The sequence below is a fragment of the Heptranchias perlo genome, chromosome 2, assembly GCF_035084215.1.
Source record: "Heptranchias perlo isolate sHepPer1 chromosome 2, sHepPer1.hap1, whole genome shotgun sequence".
Lineage (NCBI taxonomy): Eukaryota > Metazoa > Chordata > Chondrichthyes > Hexanchiformes > Hexanchidae > Heptranchias > Heptranchias perlo.
The window spans coordinates 144692951-144718307 of NC_090326.1; the positions used below are offsets into that span (position 1 = coordinate 144692951).

At 45.2% G+C, this 25357-nt stretch overlaps 1 protein-coding gene across 1 annotated transcript in view; it reads right to left on the bottom strand.

Annotated features, from left to right (window-relative positions):
* LOC137334494 (leucine-rich repeat-containing G-protein coupled receptor 4-like) overlaps positions 1–25357 on the bottom strand; it is a 134619-nt gene that overhangs the window by 104674 nt on the left and 4588 nt on the right. The window lies entirely within an intron of this gene.

The following is a 25357-nucleotide window of genomic DNA, read 5'->3' on the forward strand; positions in this document are numbered from 1 at the left end:
GTTACAAGGTTGGACTGGAGATACTAGGACTATTTCCACAGGAGCAGAGAAAGCTAAGAGGAGATTTAATAGAGCTTTTTTTAAATTATGAAGGACTTTAATAGAGTGAATAGGGAAAGACTACTTCCTCTAGTTGAGGAGTCAGGAACGAGGGGTCATCAATTTAAAATTATCAATAAGAGAAGCTGGGAGAAATTTCTTTATGCAGCAGGTTGTTGGAGCATTGAATGCTTTGTTACAGGGAGTGGTTGAGGCAGAGACCATTGTATCTTTTAGGGGAAAATTAATAAATATTTGAAGCAACAGAAGATACAGAGCTATGGGGAGAAAGCAGGGCAGTGGGATAAACTTTGGGTTGCTCTAGCAAAGAGCCAGCATAGATATGGTGGGCCAAATACCCTCCTGCATGCTGTGAACTTCATTGGTTACTACAAAAATGTATTTTGGTAACTACAAAAGTGTGTATAACGTTTCAAGATTTTTTTTACTATGATTTCCATGACTGTTGATATTTTTAATCACAACTATTCCATGATTTTCACAAGAAATTACAATGATAAAATTAAGGCCGGCTATAATCAATAAATCAAATTCTCACATCCTTTCAAGATTCACACAATTAGCAAAATATGGCAGGATGTGATTCATTTACCTTCCATTATAAGAGAAGTGGTCCTTCCTCAACAATAATAAAAAGTGTTTTAGCAATAATCAAACAATACCATGTCCAAAATTTTCTAGGTCATTAGCTAGCTAGGAAGGTTATCGTGGTTTTTTTCGCTTCACTATCTTCTAGTGAACAAGAATCCTTCAACCAATGGAAAAATGTTCCATTATTAGACAAAATGGAGTGAAGTACAAATCAATAGAAAAAGAACTAAGTGATCTCCTGTGACATAAATAGCTTTATACAAATGCTCCATTTGGACATACGATCCAGTATTCTACTTTGACATAAAGCTCCCATACAGGAGCAGAGGGGCTAAATTTTAACCCCCAAGAACGAGTGGGTGGGGGGGGGGGGGGTGTTGGTAGTGAAAATGCGAAGTTTTCGGTGCGGGACCACATCCCGGCTCCAATGCGCCCACTTCCGGGTTTGACCCAGATGCGTTTGGATGCGCGCTTCTGACACTGGGAAGTCCGGTCGGCACTTAAAGCCGACGGGCTGATATTTAAAAGGAACAATTTAGGCATTTAGACCACTTAAGAGGATTAACTTTTTGTGCATTGAGTTACACAAACCATTTTAACTTCTCCTGAGGTCTCTGAAACATGCCAAGGAAACGGAAGGGAGTTCAGCTAATCTCATTTGGGCCTTTAAACCAGTGATTGACACATGTGAATAAAAGTTGAGTGTTTGCAGCGGAGCAATCAATTCTCTCAGACAAACCTTTGGCTGGAAGTTCTGTGTGTTTAGACTGAGATTTCTTTGTTCACACTCAGAGTTCTTGTGTTCAGACGTATCTACCTACATTTTGGATCCCCTCAAACTGACATCAGGATGGGAGGGAGTGCAATGGATTTATTCCACAGTACATCTGAGGAGGAGGCACATCACCATTTGTGGCAGGCACGATGTGCAGGTGCACAAGACAGAGGTGCGCCACAAGAACCTGCAGAAGAGCAAAGAGGGGACCAACGGAGGGGCCAAGGTCGCAGGAGGCACTACCCATGTGAGAGGGTGTACAGACAGAGGCTGAGCTTCCTGGATCTCTGAAAAGCAGTGCCTTTGGAGGCTCAAATTGAGTCGCCAGGTGGTCACAGTCATCTGCACGCACCTTCATACAGAGCTGCTCCGGGCTGGGCCTGGTGGGCACACATTTCCTGTCCACAAGATCATAAGACCATAAGAGATAGGAGCAGGAGTAGGCCATTCGGCCCCTCGAGTCTGCTCCGCCATTCAATGAGATCATGGCTGATCTGATTTTTACCTCAACTCCACTATCCCGCCTTTTCCCCATATCCTTCGACTCCCTTGCTGATCAAAAATTTGTCCAACTCAGCCTTGAATGTATTCGATGACTGAGCCTCCACAGCTTTTTGGGGTAAAGAATTCCAAAGATTCACGACCCTCAGGGAGAAGAAATTCCTCCTCATTTCCGTCTTAAACGGGCGACCCCTTATTCTGAGACTATGCCCCCGAGTTTTAGATTCCCCCATGAAGTGTAACATCCTCTCAGCATCTACCCTATCGAGTCCCCTAAGAATCTTGTATGATTCAATAAGATCTCCTCTCATTCTTCTAAACTCAAATGAGTATAGACCCAACCTGTTCAATCTTTCTTCATAAGACAACTCTTCCATACCCGGAATCAACCTAGTGAACCTTCTTTGAACTGCCTCCAATGCAAGTATGTCCTTCATTAAATAAGGCACCAGAACTGTAGTCTCACCAGCACTTTGTACAGTTGTAGCATGACTTCCCTGCTTTTATACTCTATCCCCCTAGAAATAAAGGCCAATATTCCGTTTGCCTTTCGGATTACCTGCTGCATCTGTATGTTGACTTTTTATGTCTCACGTACGAGCTCACCCAGATCTCTCTGTACCGCAGCATTTTGTAGTATTTCTCCATTCAAATAATATTTTGCTTTTTTATTTTTCCCCCCAAAGTGGATGACTTCACATTTTCCCACCTTATATTCCATCTGCCAAATTTTTGCCATTCGCTTAATCTGTCAATATCCCTTTGCAGACATTTTGTGTCCTCATCGCAATTTGCTTTTCCACCTATCTTTGTATCATCAGCAAATTTGGCCACAAGGCACTCTGTTCCTTCATCCAAGTCATTGATATATATTGTCAATAGTTGAGGCCCCAGCACTGAGCCCTGCGGCACCCCACTCGTTACAGATTGCCATTTTGAAAATGACCCTTTTATCCCGACTCTTTGTTTTCTGTTAGTTAGCCAATCCTCTATCCATGCTAGTATATTACCCCCAACTCCATGAGCTCTTATCTTGTGTCGTAACCTTTTATGTGGCACCTTAGCGAATGCCTTTTGGAAATCCAAATATACTGCATCCAATGGTTCCCCTTTATCCACCCTGCCTGTTACTTCCTCAAAGAACTCCAATAAATTTGTCAGACACGATTTCCCTTTCATAAAACCATGTTGACTCTCCTTGATTGTATTATGAGTCTCCAAATGTCCTGCTACTACTTCCTTAATAATGGATTCTAGCATTTTCCCAATGACAGATGTTAGGCTAACTGGTCTATCCTGCTTTCTGTCTAACTCCCTTCTTGAATAGGGGTGTTACGTTTGCGGTTTTCTAATCCGCTGGGACCTTTCCAGAATCTAGTGAATTCTGGAAGATTACAACCAATGCATCCACTATCTCTGTAGCCACTTCCTTTAAGACCCTCAGATGCAAGCCATCAGGTTCAGGGGACCTGTCAGCCTTTAGCCCCATTAGTTTACCTAGTACTTTTTCTCTAGTGATAATGATAGTTTTTAGTTCCTCCCTCCCCTTTGCCCCTTGATTATCTACTATTATTGGTACGTTATTAGTGTCTTCTACTGTGAAGACAGATACAAAATATCGGTTCAATTCCTATGCCATTTCCTTGTTTTCCATTATTATTTCCCCAGTCTCATCCTCTAAGGGACCAATGTTTACTTTAGCTACCCTCTTCCTTTTTATATACATGTAGAAGCTTTTGCTGTCAGCATTTATATTTCTTGCTAGTTTACTCTCAATTTATTTTCTCCCTCTTTATTATTCTTTTAGTCATCCTTTGCTGGTTTTTAAAGTTTTCCCAATCTTCGGGCTTACCAGTAACCTTTGCCATGTTGTCTGCTTTTTCTTTTAACCTGATAGAATCCTTTACTTCCTTAGTTAGCCATGGTTGGTTCACCCTTTTTGTGGAGTCTTTCCTCCTCACAGGGATATATTTTTGTTGCGAGTCATAAAATATCTTTTTAAATGTTTGCCAATGCTTATCCACCATCATACTCTGACGGCCTGGAACAACTATTGCCACCAACACCAGCCCCCACCCCCTCCGTTTGCACAAAACAGTCCTTCAACCATGCATACACCCAATGAACAAAGGCCCAATGGGTGGCATCAATTCTTGGCGTTCAAGATGAACCATGTGAAAGGGCTCTTTCACAAAAGGGACTCAAGAATGGGCAAGACATGGCAGTGATGGTGACAATTATAACATTTAATGTGCATTCAACAAAAAACAATTTTTAAAAAATTCATTCATGGGATGTGGGTGTCGCTGGTAGGGCAGCATTTATTGCCCATCCTTAATTACCCTTGAGAAGGTGATGGTGAGGCACTTTTTGTAGCGGGATTGTACAACTGAGTGACTTGCTAGGCCATTTCAGAGGGCAGTTAAGAATCAACCAAGATGCTGTGATATAGGCCAGACCAGGTAAGGACGGCAGGTTTCCTTCCCTAAAAGGACATTAGTGAACCAGATGGGTTTTTACGACAATCGTTTCATGGTCACCATTACTGATACTAGCTTTTTAGTCCAGATTTTATTTAATTAACTGAATTTACATTCCACTGCTGCTGTAGCGGGAATTGAACTCTTGTCTTCGGATTACTACTCCAGTAACATAACCACAATGCTACCATACCCATTATACCCACCATACCTAAATGAAAAACATGATATTCCGTCTGACACCCTTGTGTATACCCTCGATGATTACAAAACCTTAGCCTTCCTCTTCCTGGCACTTCTACATGGTGCATTCCATGTGGCTTTAGCAGAGGTAGTGGCAGGTTGCTCAGATTCATGCCCTGACTGCTTAGATGCTTTCGGGTTTTGGAGCCCGTGAGGGTCCCACCAAAGACTGCTCCACCTGCACCAGTGCAGGTCATTGGGAGAGGAGGCACCATTGCAGGTACTGGTTGGGGATCAATGGGCGAGATGTGGGAGCGTTTCGAGTGGAGTCCACACTTCTATGTCCCTTTTCGCCATCATCCCTCTCCCGGGATGGCACAATATCACTCCCAACACTCTGCTGGGCAGCAGGCTGGTAAGGAGATGTGGTGCTTTATCAGGCCATGGATGAAGTTTCTGTCTGCCTGTTTAAGGCAGCAGACATGTTGACATCCAGAATCTGCATGGCCGTTGTCATGACCTGCATAGACTCATTAGAGCCTGAAGCTCAATGGAGGCTTCCTCTCTCTCCATGGAAGACATTCCCGCACTTACCTGAACCACTAACCCATTAGCGATGGAGTTGGGCTCCTCCATCCTATCCACTATCATACAGAGTGTGCTTTTTCATTATCTCGCAATGATGGAGCTGTACCTCAATCATTCTGACTCTCAACGAGTTCCCCAGGGTTCATCATCTGGGTCCAGCTGAGCAGAGCTTGGAGACGAGTGCACCCCTCCCCCCCCGCCCCCGATGCGGACTCTCCACAGCTGGCCCCACCACTAGTGTCTGCTTGTGCACACTTGAGTGCTGAATACCAGGTGACAACCCAACTATCTGCCGAACAGGATCCACCGAAGTGCCAGAATCTGTGCTGGTGTATGGCTGGATGTGATGTGACGGTGCGCCCAGAGGAATTGAGCTCCTTTGAGGAACTGCCTTCTTCCATGGAGCGTGCCTTATCATCAGTTCTTGAAGGCCCTGGAAGATAACATATGAACAATCATCACAGAAGTTAGTTTGCAATGAGCGTACTGAGGTGTGCAACAGGTCAATCATTGATAGCATCAATTCATGATGTGTGTGAAGGATGTTAAAGTTCTATAATCAGCGGGTTGCCTGTCTCGCTATCTCCGATGGACAGGCATTGAACCGTGCATCTCAGATCCAATGCCTCCTCCTCCACATCTGTAAGGGGCATTATTTGTGGTGGCCCCTCTCCAGTCCTACTCCTTTCCCAGGCATTTTGTGCTCTCTTCTCCTACAAGGGGAGAAAGGACAGACGTGTGAGTAAGTGACGGTGACGTGGTCGCCCAATGGATGCATTGCTTTGGGTGAGGCTGCCAGTGAAAGAGAAACATCAGAGGGTGAGTATCCAACAGATTCATCACATTGTGTCAGGATTGGGGTGAGTGGGAGTGGTGGGTTCAGAAATGGGGAGGTGAGGAAGTGCACAGAAAGTGAAGGCAAGTTGATGATGAGACATGAGTGGGTGTGAGGAGTGATGTGATGGAGTAGGCTTGGCAAGACAAAGTGAGAGGGGGGTAATGCACATCATACGATATAGGTGAATCAGTAACTGTACTCACTGTTCCTGACCTAGTTAGGTCATTAAAGCACTTACTGCACTGCACCCACAACCTTGCCACCATGCTCCTGCTGCTCAGCTCCTCTGCTACCTCCAGCCACACCTTCTTGGTGGCAGAAGCAGGGCGCTTCCTCTGGTCAACCGGGTATAGAACGTCCCTAATGTTCCTCACACCAGCCAGTAGCAACGCAAGAGAGGAGTTGCTAAAACGTGGTGCTGCCTTACTCCTGTGATGCCGCATTTCTGCACATTCCTTCTTTCTCCTTCAAAATCCATGGTTGCAATGGCCCTTTAAATACTCCAGTTCCCAGCATGTCATTTGGGTGCACAGTATGTCCACTGCGCAACTTGGAGATGGGAAACACGGAAGTAACACTAAGGGCCTTCAATTTAGTCGCGATCGCTCGAGCTGACGCACAGAAAATTTTTCCGAGTTTCCCACGCGACTATTCACCACCCCCACCACCACCCCCATTGAGTTCCCGCCACCATGTTAAAATTATGCCCCACTGGTGTTAGCTCCAAAAATTCAAATGAACTTTATTTTCTTTTGGTAATCCTAGTGAAGAAACTCGATCCATAGAAAGGGTCCTATCTTGTTGAGTCAGCGCATGATGGTACCATTATCCATTTTGATGAGGATTATTTTAGCTATGAACTATTAAGTTGACAAAGCAGGATAGCTATCTTCAATTTCAAATAACTGATGTGAAATCAATCCAGGTAATGGCAAAGGCTTGATTGCTCCAAATCTTCCCTTCTGTTGGCTTGCCTTTTGTTGTGGCATAGCAGCTACTGATACATTATTGCTAGTGGAATAATAAATATAGGGTATGGATTAACAATGAAAACTATGCCTGGATTGCTCAGAGCTGCCAAAGTTCCTGATATAATTTAAATTGGAAGAGATGATCAAACTACACAAGAAAGTTCCAAATAGAAAATGTTTACTTTCTTCTACTTGATGACTACCAACATCATCTCCTAACGAAAGTGTTATTTATTCATTTGACTAGGTATATCAGCTGAAAGTTGATAACTTTTGCCAGGAATTATTAAGGGAACATCTTAGCCATTAGGATCCCTGTCAGGTATCGTAATTTCCCTGTAGTTGTTGGGGATGCTTGAAACTTTCCTCAGTCCCTTAACATCTTGTCCGGTAATTAAAATATTTCCTCTCCCTCAATAACCTGATGTCTCTTCCTGAAAATGAGATCTCTCAATTCTGACCACAGTATTTTTCCATATGACAACTAGAAGCACACGATTCATACTGGAACAAACTAATGAGTATATCTGTATTACATTTCTGAATTTTTATTTCAGATATAGTTCTTGGGTTTAACACGTACACCCTTCCGTGAGCTCTTGTATTTTATGAACTATATGCATTTACTTGTCAAATATCATGATAATTTGCAGTGAGCATAAGGGTCACACAGAAACTCCTAATCACTGTATTTCAGCTTACTGGTTCTATCACATACCCTCACGTGATTTTCTATGACTTAAGAAGGTGGCAGAATAATCACTCCACTAGCCTGTGACGTGAGCTATAAACTGCCAAACAAGTGTTTTAAACAGTAAACGACTAAGTGAACAGTATCAAAGACACATTGTTGATTTTCAGTAGTTACAAGTTTAACTATCTCTCCTCAAAAGATAGGAAGTAACGATAACAGCTGCTATGTTAAACTTCAATGTGAACTGGACTGGGTGCACAGTCTTTCAATATTATTCTTTATGTTGCAGTTTCCTGTTGACCAGCTCTGGCTTGCCTGCCTCTCTCACGTGTGTGTGTGTGTGTGTGTGTATATGTGTGTGTGTATATGTGTGTGTGTTTCATACCTTCAGTTGAAACAAGATGAACTGAGAAATACTTTTAAAAATGTAACCAGGACCAAGAAATTTAATTCTGTGCCCTTTAAACTCAAATAGATCTGTCAAATAATTTTCAAACAAAGTCCACAGGATGCTTGTATTTGAATTGAATGGCTCTGCCGCCCCCCACCCCCCCAGATACCCGAGGGAAACAAACATCTGTTGTGTACAAGTCATCACCAACTGGGCTACAGTGTCAAAGCAAGCTGGGCCATTTTCTTTAAGTGCATCTGGTTTTTAACCTGTATGTACCTTAACAGAAAGAAAGCAGCTAATAACATCAGACAAAAATACTTCACTTTTGCTGCAGTAATGTCATAGTAGGTACAGCACAGGAGGCCGCCATTCAGCCCATCATTCCTGTGTCGGCTCTTTGAAAGAGCTATCCAATTAGTCCCACCCTCTGCTCTTTCCCCATAGCCTTGTACATTTTTTCCCTTCAAGTATTTATCCAATTCCTTTTGGAAGTTATTATTGAATCTGCTTCCACCACCCTTTCAGGCAGTGCATTCCAGATCACTACAACTCACTGCATAAAAAAATGTTTCCTCATGTCGCCTCTGGCTCTTTTGCTGATCACCTTAAATCTGTGTCTTCTGTTTACTGACCCTTCTGCCACTGGAAACAGCTTCTATCAAAACCCTTCATGACCTTGAACACCTCTATCAAATCTCCCCTCAACCTTCTCTGCTCTGAGGAGAATAATCCCAGCTTCTCCAGTCTCTCCACAGAACTGAAGTCCCTCATCCCTGGTACCATTCTAGTAAATCTCTTCTGCACCCTCTCGAAGGCCTTGATATCCTTCTCAGGTGTGATGCCCAGAATTGAACACAATACACTAGCTGTGGCCAAACCAGTGTTTTATAAAAGTTTAGCATAACTTCCTTGCTTTTGTACTCTATGGGCTCGATTTTCGCACCCCCAAGCGGGTGCGTCGTGGCGGGAGGGCTCCGAAAATCGGGATTCCCGGGGCGGGTCCGGAGCCCGGCTCCAACCCGCCCACTTCCGGGTTCCCTAGTGACACACTTACATGCGCGTGCAGCCCCCACATGTGGAACTCCCGCCGGCAATTAAAGCCAGCGGGATGCCACTTAAAGTAATTAACTAGGTACTTCAGGTCGTTTACAGACCTGATATTTTAGGAGGGGTGGGATTTTCAAATAAACTGAGACAGTTGAAATGGACGTGTTGCAGCCACCAGCCTGTGGGAGCTGCAAAGGTCCATTTGACAAGTGATTGTTGGGGGGCGGGGGGGGGGTGGGGGGAAGACCCTCATTAATTGCAGGAGGCCACTCTGTCACTTGAGACAAAGTTTGGCCTCCACCACCCTCCGCCTAACACTACAATTCACCAACTTGGAACCTCAACCCCGGTGTGCGGACACATTTACCTACCTTGCGGACCCCCTCAAACGTACATCTTCCAGATGGGAACCGTCGTAGCTGCAGTCATGACCTCCTCGGAGGACGAACAGCATCACCAGCCTCGCCGGCCACGCCGTCCACCTCTGACACGTGGAGCCCCACAACACAGTGCTGTGACACATCCACCTACACAGCAGGAGGGAGGGCAACCGCAGAGAGAGATGCATCGCAGAGGGCACTACCCTCGCCACTGGGTCTACAGACCGAGGCTCAGCTTCCTGGACGTCTCTGAGGAGCAGTGCATATAGATGCTCAGAGTCAGTCGCCAAGTAGTCGCGGACATCTGCAGCCTCCTTAATGATGAGCTGCTCCCGGATGGACCGAGCAGCATCTTCTTACCTGTCGCTGTCAAAGTCACCACTGCCCTCAACTTCTTCGCCTCCGAATCCTTCCAGGGTGCCACCAGGGACATCACCGGGGTCTCTCAGTCGTCTGCACACAAGGATAAATGGTTCATTCTCGGACTGGCAACCAGTAGCCAGTGGTGTTCCGCAGGGGTCGGTGCTGGGTCCCCAACTCTTTACAATCTATATTAACGATTTGGAGGAGGGGACCGAGTGTAACATATCAAAGTTTGCAGATGATACAAAGATGGGAGGGAAAGTGGAGAGTGAGGAGGACATAAAAAACCTACAAGGGGATATAGACAGGCTGGGTAAGTGGGCGGAGATTTGGCAGATGCAATACAATATTGGAAAATGTGAGGTTACGCACTTTGGCAGGAAAAATCAGAGAGCAAGTTATTATCTTAATGGCAAGAAACTGGAAAGTACTGCAGTACAAAGGGATCTGGGGGTCCTAGTGCAAGAAAATCAAAAAGTTAGTATGCAGGTGCAGCAGGTGATCAAGAAGGCCAACGGAATGTTGGCTTTTATTGCTCAGGGGATAGAATATAAAAACAGGGAGGTATTGCTGCAGTTATATAAGGTATTGGTGAGACCGCACCTGGAATACTGCATACAGTTTTGGTCTCCATACTTAAGAAAAGACATAATTGCTCTCGAGGCAGTACAAAGAAGGTTCACTCGGTTAATCCCGGGGATGAGGGGGTAGACATATGAGAAGAGGTTGAGTAGATTGGGACTCTACTCATTGGAGTTCAGAAGAATGAGAGGCGATCTTATTGAAACATATAAGATTGTGAAGGGGCTTGATCGAGTGGATGCGGTAAGGATGTTCCCAAGGATGGGTGAAACTAGAACTAGGGGGCATAATCTTAGAATAAGGGGCTGCTCTTTCAAAACTGAGATGAGGAGAAACTTCTTCATTCAGAGGGTAGTAGGTCTGTGGAATTTGCTGCCCCAGGAAGCTGTGGAAGCTACATCATTAAATACATTTAAAACAGAAATAGACAGTTTCCTAGAAGTAAAGGGAATTAGGGGTTACGGGGAGCGGGCAGGAAATTGGACATGAATTTAGATTTGAGGTTAGGATCAGATCAGCCATGACCTATTTGAATGGCGGAGCAAGCTCGAGGGGCTGATTGGCCTACTCCTGCTCCTATTTCTTATGTTCTTATGTTAAGTGCATAAGGCAGGTCACCGACGGCTTGTTCTGCAGTGCCTCGCACTATATGAACTTCCCCATGGATGACCTCAGCCAGATGGAGAGGGCAGTGGGATTCCACGCTGTGGCTGGCTTCCCACGGATGCAGGGTGTAATCGATTGCACCCATATAGCAATACGAGCACCTCCACATGAGCCAGGACTGTTCGTCAACAGGAAGGGCTATCACTCCATGAACACTCAGCTCATCTGTGACCACCGCAAGAGATTCCTTCACGTGTGCGCCAGATACCCTGGCAGCTGCCGCGATTCCTTCATCCTCAGGGTGTCCACCGTCCCGCCCCTCTTCCATTCACCCAACACCTGCAAGGGCTGGCTCCTCGGGGACAAGGGATATCCCCTGCACACGTGGCTTATGACACCTCTGAGGAACCCCACCACCGAGCCACAGCGTCAATATAACGACAGCCACATCACTACCAGGTCTACAATTGAGCAGGCTGTAGGGCTGCTCAAGATGCACTTCAGGTGCCTTGATCATTCTGGGGGAGCGCTTCAAAATGCGCCACACAGAGTGAGACGCATTATAGTTGCCTGTTGTGCCCTGCACAACACGGCACATCAGAGAGGGGTGCCACTGGAGGAGAGGCCATCCACATCTGCCACCCATATTTAGGAGGAGGAGGAGGCCGAGGAGGAAGAAGACGAGGAGGAGGAACAACCCATGGGCAGAACAGCGGCTCACCTGGCTGATTGTGAGGCCAGGGAGTCACTGATATGTGAACAGTTCTCCTAACATCAGACTGTGTGAAGAGTCCAGTTCTCATCACCTGGACAGAGGAGTAGCCACACCAGCCCCATCCCCTGCCCCCTGCACAAAACAGTGGTGCAACTACACCTACACCCACTGTAGAATGACCCAATGGGTGGCATTAAGTGTGCGTGTTCATGGTGAACCTCATGAAAGGGACCTATTCCACAAGCCAGTCAAGAATGGGCAAGACGTGGCAGTAGTGGTGATACTAATAAAATTTATTGTGAATGTGGAAGAAAACAATTATAAATAAAAAACATGACAAATCGTCAAACACCCTTGTGCATCCCCTTTGTGCTCACAAAACTTTTGCCTTACGTTTACGGGAACCCCTACGTGGTGCTACCCCTTTGGCTTCAGCAGAGGTAGTGGCAGGTTGCTCTTGTCCATGCCCTGATCGATGAGATGCTTTGCGCAGACGCCCTCTGGGTTTCGGTGCCCATGAGTGCCCCTCCAAAGACTGCTCCACCTGCACCTGTGCAGGGGCAGACTCGGCCACCTGGAGAGGGGGCAGCATTGCGGGTACTGGTTGAGAGGGGGGCAACAGGTGAGACGTGGGAGCACTTTGAGTGGCGTCCCCATTTCAATGTCCCCTTTCACCATCATCCCACTCGTGGCCCAGGCCCACATCACTCCCTCCACCCTGCTGGACAACAGTTTGGAGGACTTGTGTGAAGCCTTGGCAGGCCAGTTGTAAAGTATCTGTCAGCCTGTTTAAGGCGGTAGAATGTTGCTCACCCTGAATCCGAACGGCCGTTGTCAGGGCTTGAATGGACTTATTGTTGAGCCGTGCTTGACGCTTGAGGCAGGCTAGCCTTTCCTCCATCGCAGACATTCCCAAACCTACCCGCCACACTATCTCAGAGATGCCTTCACGTCCCTGTGACACTATCTCGGAGATACCCTCCTGTACCTGTGCCACCATTCCCCTCATGCAGGAGTTGGACTCCTCCATCCTCTGCGCGATTGTGGAGAGTGCGCGTGGCAACTGTACCTCGGCAATGTGCTGCTGCCCCTCGATGACTCTCCTTTTCACGGCTGGCCCCCAGGGTTCAGCATCTGGGTCCAGCTGAGCAGAGCCTGGAGAAGAGTGTTTCCACTGACGCGGACTCTCCACGGCTGCCCCTGCCACCAGGGTCTGCTCGTGCTCACATGTGCGTGGTGACTCACCATGTGCACGCCCAACTAAGTGAGGACGGGGACCCAACGAGGTGTGTGTATCTGCCCTGGTGGATGGATGGCTCAGATGTGACGATGGACCCTCAGAGGCCGGCAGGTCCTCCGAGGAATCGCCCTCCACGGTCACGGCAGTCGCAGATGGCCCTGCAAGAGAACAGAAAGCAATATTAACCATCTGGACAGATGTTGAGGTGCTGCAGATGCCAAGTGATGCTAAGATCATTCACTATCATGAGTACTGAGTGTAAGCTTTCAGTCACCAGCCGCTTGTGCAATCCCAGTCTCGGCATCCGCCACGGACAGGCACTCCAGCGTGCGGCTTATCTCCAGTGCCTGCTGCTCTGCATCTGTTAATGCCACCTGGTGTGGTGGGCCCCCTCCGGTCCTTGCCCTCTCCCGGGCATTCTGGCATCTCTTCTCCTATCAAGGCAAAACACAGAGGCATGATTGAGTGATGGTTGCATGGTGGCCGCTGCATGCATTGGTGTGGGTGGGGTTGAGCGTGAGGGAGATGCATGGGAGGGGGTGCATGTGTGACATAGCCATGAGATTGTATGAGCATTGGGTTGCGTGGTAGTGTTCGAATGGGAACTGCGGCGGTAACTACGTGCAGGCAAGGTGAGGATGATAGTTGAGTGGATGTGTGGAGTGTGGCAAGAGCGTTGTGGTGGCAGTGCAGAAGGGGTTGTGTGGTGGTGGAGGTGATGTGGAAGATGGAGTGTGGGAGAATTCGTAAGTATACTCACTTTGGCTGACCTAGTTAGGTCATTAAATCTCTTCCTGCACTGCACCCAAGTTCGGGCCACATTGCTGCTGCTGGTGACCTCCTCGGCCACCTCCAGCCAGACCTTCTTGGTGGTGGAGGGAGGGCACTTCCTCCCATCAGATGGGAAAAAGATTTCCCTCCTCCTCCTCACCCCATCGAGCAGCACCTGGAGTGAGGAGTCCGAAAACCTTGGAGCAGCCTTTCCTCTGGCCTGCTCCATGCTCTTAAATTGGTTGCTTGCTGCAGGAAAAACATTGGTGGACTGCCCCTTTAAATAGGGCTCCTCCTGCTGACAGCCTGTGATGCGGTCTAGGACGGGAAACCCGGAAGCAAAGGTAAGTACCTTCAATCAAGTTGCAATTGCATGCGGAGCGCCCCGATTTCACTGGGCGCGTTACCCACGCGCCCAGTCGACGCACCCTGCTGCCAACCCGCCGCCCTCCTAATATCGGGCCCTATATCTCTATTAATAAAGCCCAGGATCCCATATGCTTTTTTAACAGCCTTCTCAACTTCCTGCCACCTTCAAAGATTTGTGTATATGCAAGCCCAGGTCTCTCTATTCCTGCATTCCTATTAAAATTGTATTGATTAAATAGAGACACAATAAAAGTTGTAACTAGGAGAGGTGGGTTGATGGTTGTCTATCAGATAAGTGTTTTATTACACTCCTGGACAGGATATTAGAGAGGGAGTAAAAGAGCCTCCTCAGATAGAAGACCAGTATTCATGTCGTACTTGGACCTTGTTTTTTGATTTGGTGGGTTTTGTGCACAACAGTAAGATAAATTCTATTCAACAATTAAATTTTGTAAATTTTATGCTAACTGGGTGAAGGATGTTCTTGCTGGAGAATGGAGCATTTTCCATTTTGGGCATCCAGTATCAAGAACTTGAAGATCAGATTAAATCTTCTATAATCAGCCCAAACAATGCATGTAATCCACAAATATAGAAGAGCATCCGATACTTCAACGGGATTTATTTTCTGCATCAGCTATCCTGTGACATCTACGAGTTAGATTATCAGTTTAGTGTCCATTCACACAAAGCCCTTGAAGTTTCTCAGGGTCTAGAGCAAGATGCTGCATAATTGGGATTGGCGAGGACAGATGGGAGTGAGTAATGTGGTGGGACATGTTAAAGCCATGTCTCTGCTCCAAAAAGGCAGCCTTTGGGGGCACAATGAAAGATAGTTACACCCACCCCTTGCAGCCTAGGGGTCAGATGTCAAGACTGAGATCCATAGATTTTTGGACACTAAGGGAATCATGGTGATAGGGCAGGAAAGTGGAGTAGAGGTAAAAGGTCAGCCATGATCTCATTGAATGGCTGAGCAGGCTTGAGGAGCTGCATGGCCTACTCCTGTTCCTATTTCTTATGTTATCTTCTGTACAGTTTTCTGGAGTCAGAACCTGACCCAACTCTGGAACAAAGCAGTGACAGATGCCCTGGAGGAGGCAATCACACACTTCTTTGGTTTGACACCATGGAGCACACTTCCAGTGCAGTATCAAACTTGGACCTTCTCAACACTTTTAAAACTACCAGCAATTAATTTAACTGTTTAGATAGTGAGGAAATTATTATCCACACCCTAAACATTTAAAATGTAATTGCTGGAAGAGGATCTCTGCACAGCGTGTAAGCATGTTTCCACTAAGCTCTCTCCAGCTTCGCAGAATTGAAATTTCAGCCAGGGTACTGCCAGACCAAAACCTTAACTGCAGCTACCAGTCAGTCTAATTACACCAAATACTAAATTAGGGGCAATTCTGTGCTGTGCTGTGCTGTGCATCCATGTCCACTAGATTAGGACTGCGCAAACTCTTTTCATATAGAAATCTTACACCCAATGAACCAAGCAGGCTTTCATCCCACCAGTGTGGGACAGATTTGAGCCTATGCCTCAAAAGGCCAGTGTTTAACAAACTGCATCATCCAGCCTCCCGGCCATTTTGGAACAGAGTTTACTATAAGTACTATATATCCCATACACAATCATATAAACGGAGAAACTTGCATTAAGTCTTACGCAGTATACAGTAATGATATGCTATTTGTCATAGACATTTATATGGAAGTGTTAAATCAGCAGTACAGAACAGTACATAACTGCCAATAACGGATCCTTACAGGAAGAGGGCTGCAGAATGACCAGTCACTTTTTTTTTGATAAGTCAATACTAGGGCTGCTTGGCACAGAGACTGTGGAGGGAGTGAGGGTGGGCAATTTAAAGAACCCCACTCAAGCTAGGGCTAGTGCCATTTTTATTATCTCTTTATTCTCACTCTATCTACTAACTCAATGTTACCAATGCACACACACAAGGAGAAGAATGTGAGACATGGAACTTTTGTCACTTGTGACTTAACCATTCCTTTTTCTATGTGTGGAACAATTTCATTAGGCCACTACCCTGGACCTCCCAAGCACTTCACAGCAGTCAATGCTACTCATTCCCATCCATCCTGGATATTCTTTTAGTTACAGTGATTGTGAGTCACCTGGTGCTTCCCTAAGCACAAATGAGCATGAAGAGCTGGTGGTGGATGCAAAGCAGGAGTAAGAATCTACTGTCTGAGGGACAGCTCATGTCCTCCCACAGCTAAATAGGCATGAGAGATAAGCTTCATAGGGCCTGCTTTTAAAAGAAGGATGCTTTCTGAGCCAGAAGCATGTTGTAGTCAGGACACTGTGCCTATCAATATGGAAGGGCTGACGGCCATTGCAGAGGAGTCACAGGCCAATTCTGTACAGGGATGATGGTCACATTCAACAATCATTGGTGTCATCATGGCTCTTGTTGTGAAGAACAGTGGGCACGGTGAGCCAGGGACCAACGGCAGTGACATGACTGGAGCTAGCACAGATCGGGATGCAGTCTCTCTGGACAGCTCAACACCAGACCCTCCCACCACCCCTCTTTAGTGACTGTATACGTGCCAGAAAGTATAAAGTACAAGGCAGTTCCCACAGCTGCAGACATTGTGGCGTCAGCTCGAAGAGTAGAGGGCTACTTCAGTGCCAAAGGATGCTAAATGCTAGCCTAGTGGTTATAGTACAGGAAAAGTAAACCAAAGGTTAGGAGTTCAAATCCTACCATGGCAAGTTTTGAAATTGAACGTAAAAAATCTGGGACAGTGTCACCCTTGGTTCTGTGGTAGCCGATCAATACCACCGAAGCAGAACATCTGTTCATTTATCTCATTGCCAGTTATGGAACATTACTAAGTACAAATTGGTTGCCGCATTTGCCTACGTAACAACAGTAACAACACTTCAAAAGTAATTTATTGGCTGTAAAGCGCTTTGGAATGTATTGAGGATAATGAAATGCACTATATAAATGCAAGTTCTTTCTTTAATTTTTGGACCAGCACCAGAAAATGACCACGAAAGTTGACTGATTATCGCAAAAAACCCAACTGGTTCACCAATGTCCTTCAGAGAAGGGAACCTGCTCTCCCTACCTGAACTGGCCTATATGTGACTTCAGTTCCACACTATGGGCTCAATTTTAAAACCAAGCCGTGAAGGGGGCAGGGGGTCAAATTGAGGGCGGGAAACCCATTAGTACGGGTTTCCCAGAGGTCCTTATGAGTTTGATGTAAGGATGTCTTATTTTTTTTGTCGGTTTCCCATCCGACTGACCGGCCTGATTGACAGGCTGGTCTCAGTCGGACGGGAGACCAGCCAGGGAGAGGACGTGCTCAGGTAAGTCTGTAGCTAAGTCTTTGTTTGTATGGATAGGGGGGCGGGGTGTCACAGTGGGGGGCAGCGATCGTTGAGGGGGAGGATCAGGGGTCAGGGGTGGGAAGATCGGGGCCGGGGGTTGGAGGATCGGAGTGGGGGCAGGGAGAAGATCAGGGCCGGGGGTCCGTGATTGGGGGGGGGGGGGGGGGGGGGGGAGGATCGGAGCAGGTACACTGGTTGGACCTGAGGGAAGCACTCCTGCTCCTCCAGGCCCACAAGCTGTGCCTTTCTAGGCACCTGCCTGTTAGTCTCAGGCCTTCTCGTCTCCTTTCACGAGGCATAAAACAGAAGGCCTGGGAATCCCGGCTCCCCCCGCCCCCACCCCCGACCCCGGCGTTGAAATCGGGAAATCCAGAAAAATGGAGGCCCGAAGCCTCCTTGAAAGGTTTTAAGGCCCAACCCGCCTCCTGGGAGCAGGTTGGTCACCCGCCCCTCTTCCTGCCTCGATGAAAACTGGAAATGGGCGTGTTGGAAGGGGGTCTGTAATGATGGCAATTTTCAATGCCCCCCCACCCCTAACCCACCTGTTTTTCACTTTTAAAATTGAGCCCTATGTCTCTTAACGCCCTCAGGGCAACTGGAGATGGGCAATAAATGCAGCCTTGCCAGTGTCACTCACATCCCAAGGACAAATATAAAAAACTACACTGAGGATGCAGCAACCTGACTTCAGTCACTGTAGGGAACACATAAAAAGAGTATAGATTAGTTTCAAGATCACATAATTCGTATAGTTTCATTAAAGGGAAATATAGTGATTCAGAACAGGACAACACACATAAAGTACTTATTTAGGGACTAAATATTTGTTAGCACTAAGTAGTTATGGGTCCAGAGAGTGATCTTATTGACCACTGTGTAACATAATTCATACAAGTCCTATTATAATGGCCTACACTGTCTTGCCAAAGCTCTGAGCACATGGCTTTCACAGATCAATCTGGCACTCATTCCTGAGTATTTGATGCCTTTTGCAGTCAAGCAAAAAAGTAAAACTGGACAAATGCTGTCTAGTAGCAAGCCAGAAATGAGTATCCATGATCTCACCCTATTTGATTTTGTTATAAATTGATTCCCTAGTCCAAAAAGTTACATAATCTTACACATATTTAATAAAGTGACATTTTTAATGACTATAAAGAGATGATCACTGTGTGGAAAATAATGCTTTCCTATTATATTAATTTTAATAAATTACCATGGAGAGCTATGGGGAGATGGAAGAAGAAAAATGGACCAGGAGGAAAAGGATTTGTCACTTCCAGTAGCAACCTATTCTCAGCATTACTGGGCTATCCAATACAGGAGGCAGTGTTCACTATTCTCTGCATTACTGGGTTATCCAATACAGGAGGCAGTGTTCACTATTTTCTGCATTACTGGGTTATCCAATACAGGAGGCAGTGTTCACTATTTTCTGCATTACTGGGTTATCCAATACAGGAAGCAGCGTTCACTATTCTCTGCATTATCCAGCATAGGAAGCAGTGTTTGCTGTTCTTTGCATTACTCGGTCATCCAGTATAGGAGGCAGAGTTCATTATTCTCAGCATTACTGGGTCACCCAGGAGAGGAGGCAGTGTTCATTATTCTCAGCATTACTGGGTCATCCAGTATAGGAGGCAGTGTTCATGATTCTCAGATAGTACTGGTTTCCTGCAATATCCTGGAGTGGATTTTATAGCCATGGAACCGCAGAATTCCATCCTTCACAAACTCGAACAATGTTACCTTTAACTCTTTGAATACTCCAGAAACATCTTGGTAACAGAATCAACAAACAGGAGCATGAAATACAATGTCAGAGCATTGGCCACTTTCAAGTAGTTTGGTTATAGTTCCAACAACTGGATCTCAGATCCCAGATCCCACAGTGACACACTTACACTGTGTGACTTAGGCTAGAGAGTGTATTTCACCCTTACCCTGTCCCCTCCGGATTAGAATCGACCTCCATATTCCTAACCAGCTGCTCTAAAGCAACAACACTTGTTGGCTCCCTGGTATTGAGACAACTTTTAGTGAGAGATGGGCACAGAGAGAGCCCCAGGGATCATTTCTCCAGTGGATGCACCTGACCAAATGACACCTAGAGAATAAGTGCTGAATGCTTTATGGAGTTTGACCTGCCAAGTTCGATTAAATGTTTTATTCAGTGCCTTCTGTCTGTAGTAAACAATTTTACAACACCAAGTTATAGTCCAACAATTTTATTTGAAATTCACAAGCTTTCGGAGGCTTCCCCCTTCCTCAGGTGAATGTTGTGGAAATGTCTGTAGTCAGCTTTAAGTAGTCAACTTTTCACTGGCAGGCGGGCCGGTAACCAGAGGACATAGATTCAAGATAAATGGCAAAAGAACCAGAGGGGAGATGAGAAGAAACCTTTTTACACAGAGAGTTGTTATGATCTGGAATGCACCGCCTGAAAGGGTGGTGGATGCAGATTCAATAGTAACTTTCAAAAGGGAATTGGATATATACTTGAAAAGGAAAAATTTGCAGGGAGAAAGAGAAGTGGGATTAATTAGATATCTCTCTCAAAGAGCTGGCACAAGCACCATGGGCCAAATGGCCTTCTTCTGCGCTGTAAGATTCCATAAATAACTTTTTTTTAAATCATAGCTGTAAGGATTTTGGACATTGGGAGAAAGACCCTATATTCTCTACACAGCTTAAGGACTGCTGTGTATTAAACAAGCTTCAGGTCAGACTAAGACTGTCACATGCCAAATATGCCATTAACAGACAGTATTTAAGTTAATTAATCAAACAATCACTAGAGGAAAATGGTAACTCAAAGGTACAAATATTTGTTTAACTGTGCATCCCTATCTCAAAACCACTTTAGAGTGACTGAATATAGTTTAAGCAATGCCTGGTCCTTTGTACAAAACTATTTGAATATTACATAAAACAAATTTTAAAAAGATGTAATCTAACTACAGTTTTGCATGAGAAGTTATTCTCCTTTCCTCTTTCTGTACCTGTCCTCAATTGAGTGCTTGACAACATTTATTCTACTGCTCTCTGAAAGGATTATTTTGTCTTTGATAAACTATTTTCTATAAATATTTAGACCAGAGTGTACTTAACCTTTGTCCCATAATCACTAGAGCCAGATACCTGTTATGGCAGAATGAGATAAACCAAATGGAAATCATTTGTTCCTTATTGATGCCTTGCACATTTGAATTTGTTTCACTTGTCAACTTAATGTCTTCAGATTCAGCAAGATCAATAATGTACTCCTTATCTTCTTAAAAAGAAGATGAGTTGTACTTATCTGGTTGTCTGTGGCCAAGTGGATGGGTCCTTTAAGATGGACAGGGTGTAGGTCTGAGAGGGAGATAAACTCATCTAAGATTCTCTTCAGAAAAGGAGCCACTTTACGATTAAGTTCCAGAATTTCTTTTGAGACTGCAACTCCTACGATTTTTATGTCATCCTTTTTTCTGCATGTTGTCAATATGCTTAACCCAGTTAATTGACTACATCCAAAGAACAGACTGTATGCTAGAATCTCCATCTTAGATACACAATCTTCTATCTAATAGTTCTAATAATTTAGAATCAATGTCAAATGTGTTGAGTCAGTTCTGTAACTTATTTAAATCAGAATTCATCTTTTTGCTCCATAATCAGGATATTTATCAGGTGCTGGATTCAAAGTTAGCAGGCTGCAAAACACCGAGAGTGTGTTGGCTTGCTGTTTTTATTGAGGAAGTAAAATCAGATGAAGAGATGACCCAGCACAAGCGTAGGCATACTTCCGAAAATGTTTATATTATCTCAGATGACAAGAGACTGGATCCTAGCTGTAAGGGCCTCGGAGTTTATATAACCATCAAGGATTGATTCTGAGCAGCTCCTACTTTAAAAGACTTATGCTAATTAGCAAATGTTATTTCACATGTGTCAATTATTAACAAATAATAACTTGCATTTATATAGCACCTTTAATGTAGAAAAACATCCCAAAGCATTTCATTGAGGTATCAAAAAAAGGAACAAGCCAAAGAAGGAGATATTAAAAGTAGTCACCAAAAACTTAATCAAAGAGGTGGGTTTTAAGCAGGGTCTTAAAAGAGAGGGAGTTGGAGAGGCACTGGGATTTAGGGAGAGAATTTCAGAGTATGGGGCCTAGGCAGCTTAAAGTACAGCCACTAATGGTGGGATGAAGGGAGGGGTTGCACAAGAGACCAGAGTCAGAGGAACAATTAATTCGAGGGGCGGGGGGAAGGGGAATGAAGGGTAGGGCTGGAGGAGATTTCAGAGGCAGAGAGGGGCAAGACCATGATGGGATTTAAACATGGGGATGCAAGTTTTAAATTGGAGGCATTGGGGTATTGGAAGCCATTACAGGTCAGCAAAGACAGGGGTAATAGGTCTTGGTGTGGGACAGGATAGGGGCAGCACAGTTTTGGATAAGCTGAAGTTTACCGAGAGTAGGGATGGGAGGATGGTCAAGAGAATATTGGAATAGTCAAATCTGGGTGTGACAAAGGCATGGATGAGGGTTTCAATGACAGGTCGGCTGAGGTAGGGATGGACTATTTTGTGGAGATGGAAGTATGCAGTCTTTGTAATGGAGAAGATACGGAGTCGGAAGCTCAGCTCAGTGACGAATCAGATGCCAAGGTTGAAAACAGTCTGGTTCAACTTCAGATAGTGCCTGGGGAGGGAAATTGAGTTGTTGGCAAGGGTGGGGAGCTTGTGGTGGGAGCCAAAGATGATGACTTCAGTCTTCCCAATGTTTAACTGGAGGAAATTGAAACTCATCTAAGATTGGATGTCAGACAAGAACACAGAGGCAGTAGAGAGGTGGTGGAGAGGTAGACCTGAATGTCGTCAGTGTATATGTGGAAACTGACCCCATATCTTCAGATGATGACAACCAAGGAGCAGAATGTAGATGAAGAAGAGAAGGGGGCCTAGGATAGGTCCTCAGGGGACTTCAGAGATAATTTTGGGATAATAAAGGGAAGCCATTGCTGGCAATGCTCTGGCTACGATCAGATAGGTAATAGTGGAAGCATACGAGGGTAGTCCCACCGAGTTGGACAACGGAGGAGAGGAGTTGGTGGAGGATGGTGCCAAAAGTTGCAGAGAGGGTGAGGAGGACAAGGAAGGATAATGCACCACGGTCACAATCACAGAGGATGTCATTTGTGACTCTGGTTAGGGCTGTTTCAGTACTATAGGAGGGGCACAAACCAGATTGAAGAGATTCAAACAGCGTTGTGGGAAAGATGGGCACAGATTTGACAACATGTTTAAGGACTTGAGAGGACAGAGTTGAAGGTGGGTTTCTTGAGGTAGGGTGATGACAGCAGTTTTTGACAGGAGTGATTCAGACAAACTAATGCCTCAGCTCATTGGTAAACCAAACATATTTCACAACAATGGGTAGGACGTGGTTTGGGCCTGCAATTCCCCACATGTTGCTAGGCTGTCTTGGTTAAGGCATAGATTAACAACAACGTGACCCTCACGGCAGAGAGGAAAAACTGGAGGTCAAATCAACCCAGACCTCTGCAGTACAGTAAGAAAAGGTAAGCACCTTATCACGTGCTCAGGACATGCCAAAACACCTTACAACCAATTAATTACTGTTCAAGTGTAATCAGTGATGTTATGTAGGCAAATATGGGAGCCAATTTGTGAATATCAAGTCCCACAAACCATAAATGAAATAAATGACCAATTAATCTAATTTTGGTGGTGTTGGTTGAGGGAAGATTGTTTGCCAGGACACATGGCAGACTCCCTGCTCTTCTTCAATTAGTGCCTTGGGATCTTAATACCTCCTAATTATACAGGTAAAAGCCCAAGAGGCGGTCACCTTCGCACCCTCATGAATTGAGAACAATATGCATTCCAAAAGGTATCTAAAGGAGAGGAAAGTAATGTTGAAAAACAAACTGAACTATCATGGGTGACTCATTAAAAAGACTTACTATTAAGTTGCTTCTCTTCCTATGTTGAGATGATCAATATCTCACCTATATCAATAAGATTCATGAAGTATTGGATCAATAGAAATAAAGCAAAGTTAAGATTTAATATTGTTCTAGGAAAATCCCCATATCAGGTGCCAGCATTGCTGTGACTGAAAACAGTAATATCACTGGCAAGAATTAAGAAGCAGTCAATATTAAATTTTAGAGCTTTTGTAATACATTTCACTGATACAAATGATGCGAAAACAACAAACTTGAATTATTATGCTTGATAAGCATTCAGCTCCAAAAGGAAACCAGTATTAGACCAATGGTTGTATGTTTTAAAAATGTTTGAAATATCAATCCTATATCACATGCATAAAATTAATATAGAAATAATGGACATGATAAATTAAAGGGGAAGGAAAGATGGGAGGCTTTTGTTCAAAGTACTCCCTCTTCTCATTTAAGAAAATAACAAGTCTCACCAAATATTTCTTCTGACATTTTAGTAAAAACCCCAATTTGATTGCCAAGAAGAAAGTTGAGTTTGATCTCCCTCCCTACTAGGCTATTCCAGTGGCATCATTAATGAGGAAGGTCCCTGAGTAACTCATGTCAAACCAGCTCAAGAGTTGTTTCAGAGCCATCCAGCACTGAGAAACCATGCTACAAGCCAGAAAACTGAGTAGTATAATTCCAGAAGACGACACCTTAACAAGAGCCATAATACAACTGCCAGGACAGACCTGCTGAAGACATGATCCTGTAGAGCAATCACATCTATACAGTAATGCTTGGTACATGTGACAGAGGATTGCTCAGTGACAGCCTTGTAAACATGATCAATTCAAAGTTGAAAGAGAGATATCCATCAGCTTTGAATTTATAGTCCCCGAACTTCCTGGAGCTTGGAGGATCAGTGGGAGAGCACCTCATTAGCATGGGTCAGGCGGACGCAAGTGCCACTTCAGGCACATTGAGTGTCTACCTACCTATGCCTACAGGAGACTCTAACACCCATCCATCCGTGGGAAGGGGTGCCCAGCCTCCCCTCCCCCTGCCCGCACCGCCCCACCTCTGATCCATCTGAAAGGGGCGAGTCTACAAAACAAAATTCAAGAAAACTTTTTACTCTTCAGGGATCCAGGCTGTTTGCCTGGCCTGGTTTTCCAGTGTGTGGCCCTCATATGCCCCTGTAGAGGCCAGTATACTTATACTCACTCAGCGCTCCTGCCTCAACTACTTCCAGTCTTAGAAGCAGTAATCCCCACCTTACGGAGTCCCAGGATCTGGCTCCACTCCCTGGCTGTCATTGTAATGGAAGGACGGAGGACAACCAGGTCTCCTCCATTTTCTTGGCTGTGTCGCTGGTCTCCTGCCAGGAACCCCTGTGGTATTTCAACCCCATAATGTTTACAAAGCAGCTGTAGAACAGAGGTTGTCTCACCTAGGTTTTCAACTCAATATAAAAAGATAGAAACAGAGGCAATGAGGTTTTTAAACAGAAAGTGGCGGATGCAAATTATCGCCAAGCTCAGAAGGAGAATGCATCAGGGTAGTCTGGAGTTATTTTGTTTAATCAAGGAAGATTGTTTAATTAAAAAGGCTAATGGGAATGTTTATCTCAAGAGAGCTGGAATACAAAGGGGTGGAAGTTATGTTACAGCTGTACAGAGCCCTGTTGAGACCCCATCTGGAGTACTGCAATCAGTTGTTGGCACTGTACCTCAGGAAGGATATAACAGCCTTGGAGGGGGTGTAGCGCAGATTCACCAGATTGATACCGGGGCTAAAAGGGTTAAGTTATCAGGGCATGTTACATAGACTAAAATTCCCTTTAATACAGAAGATTAAGGGGTGATCTAAT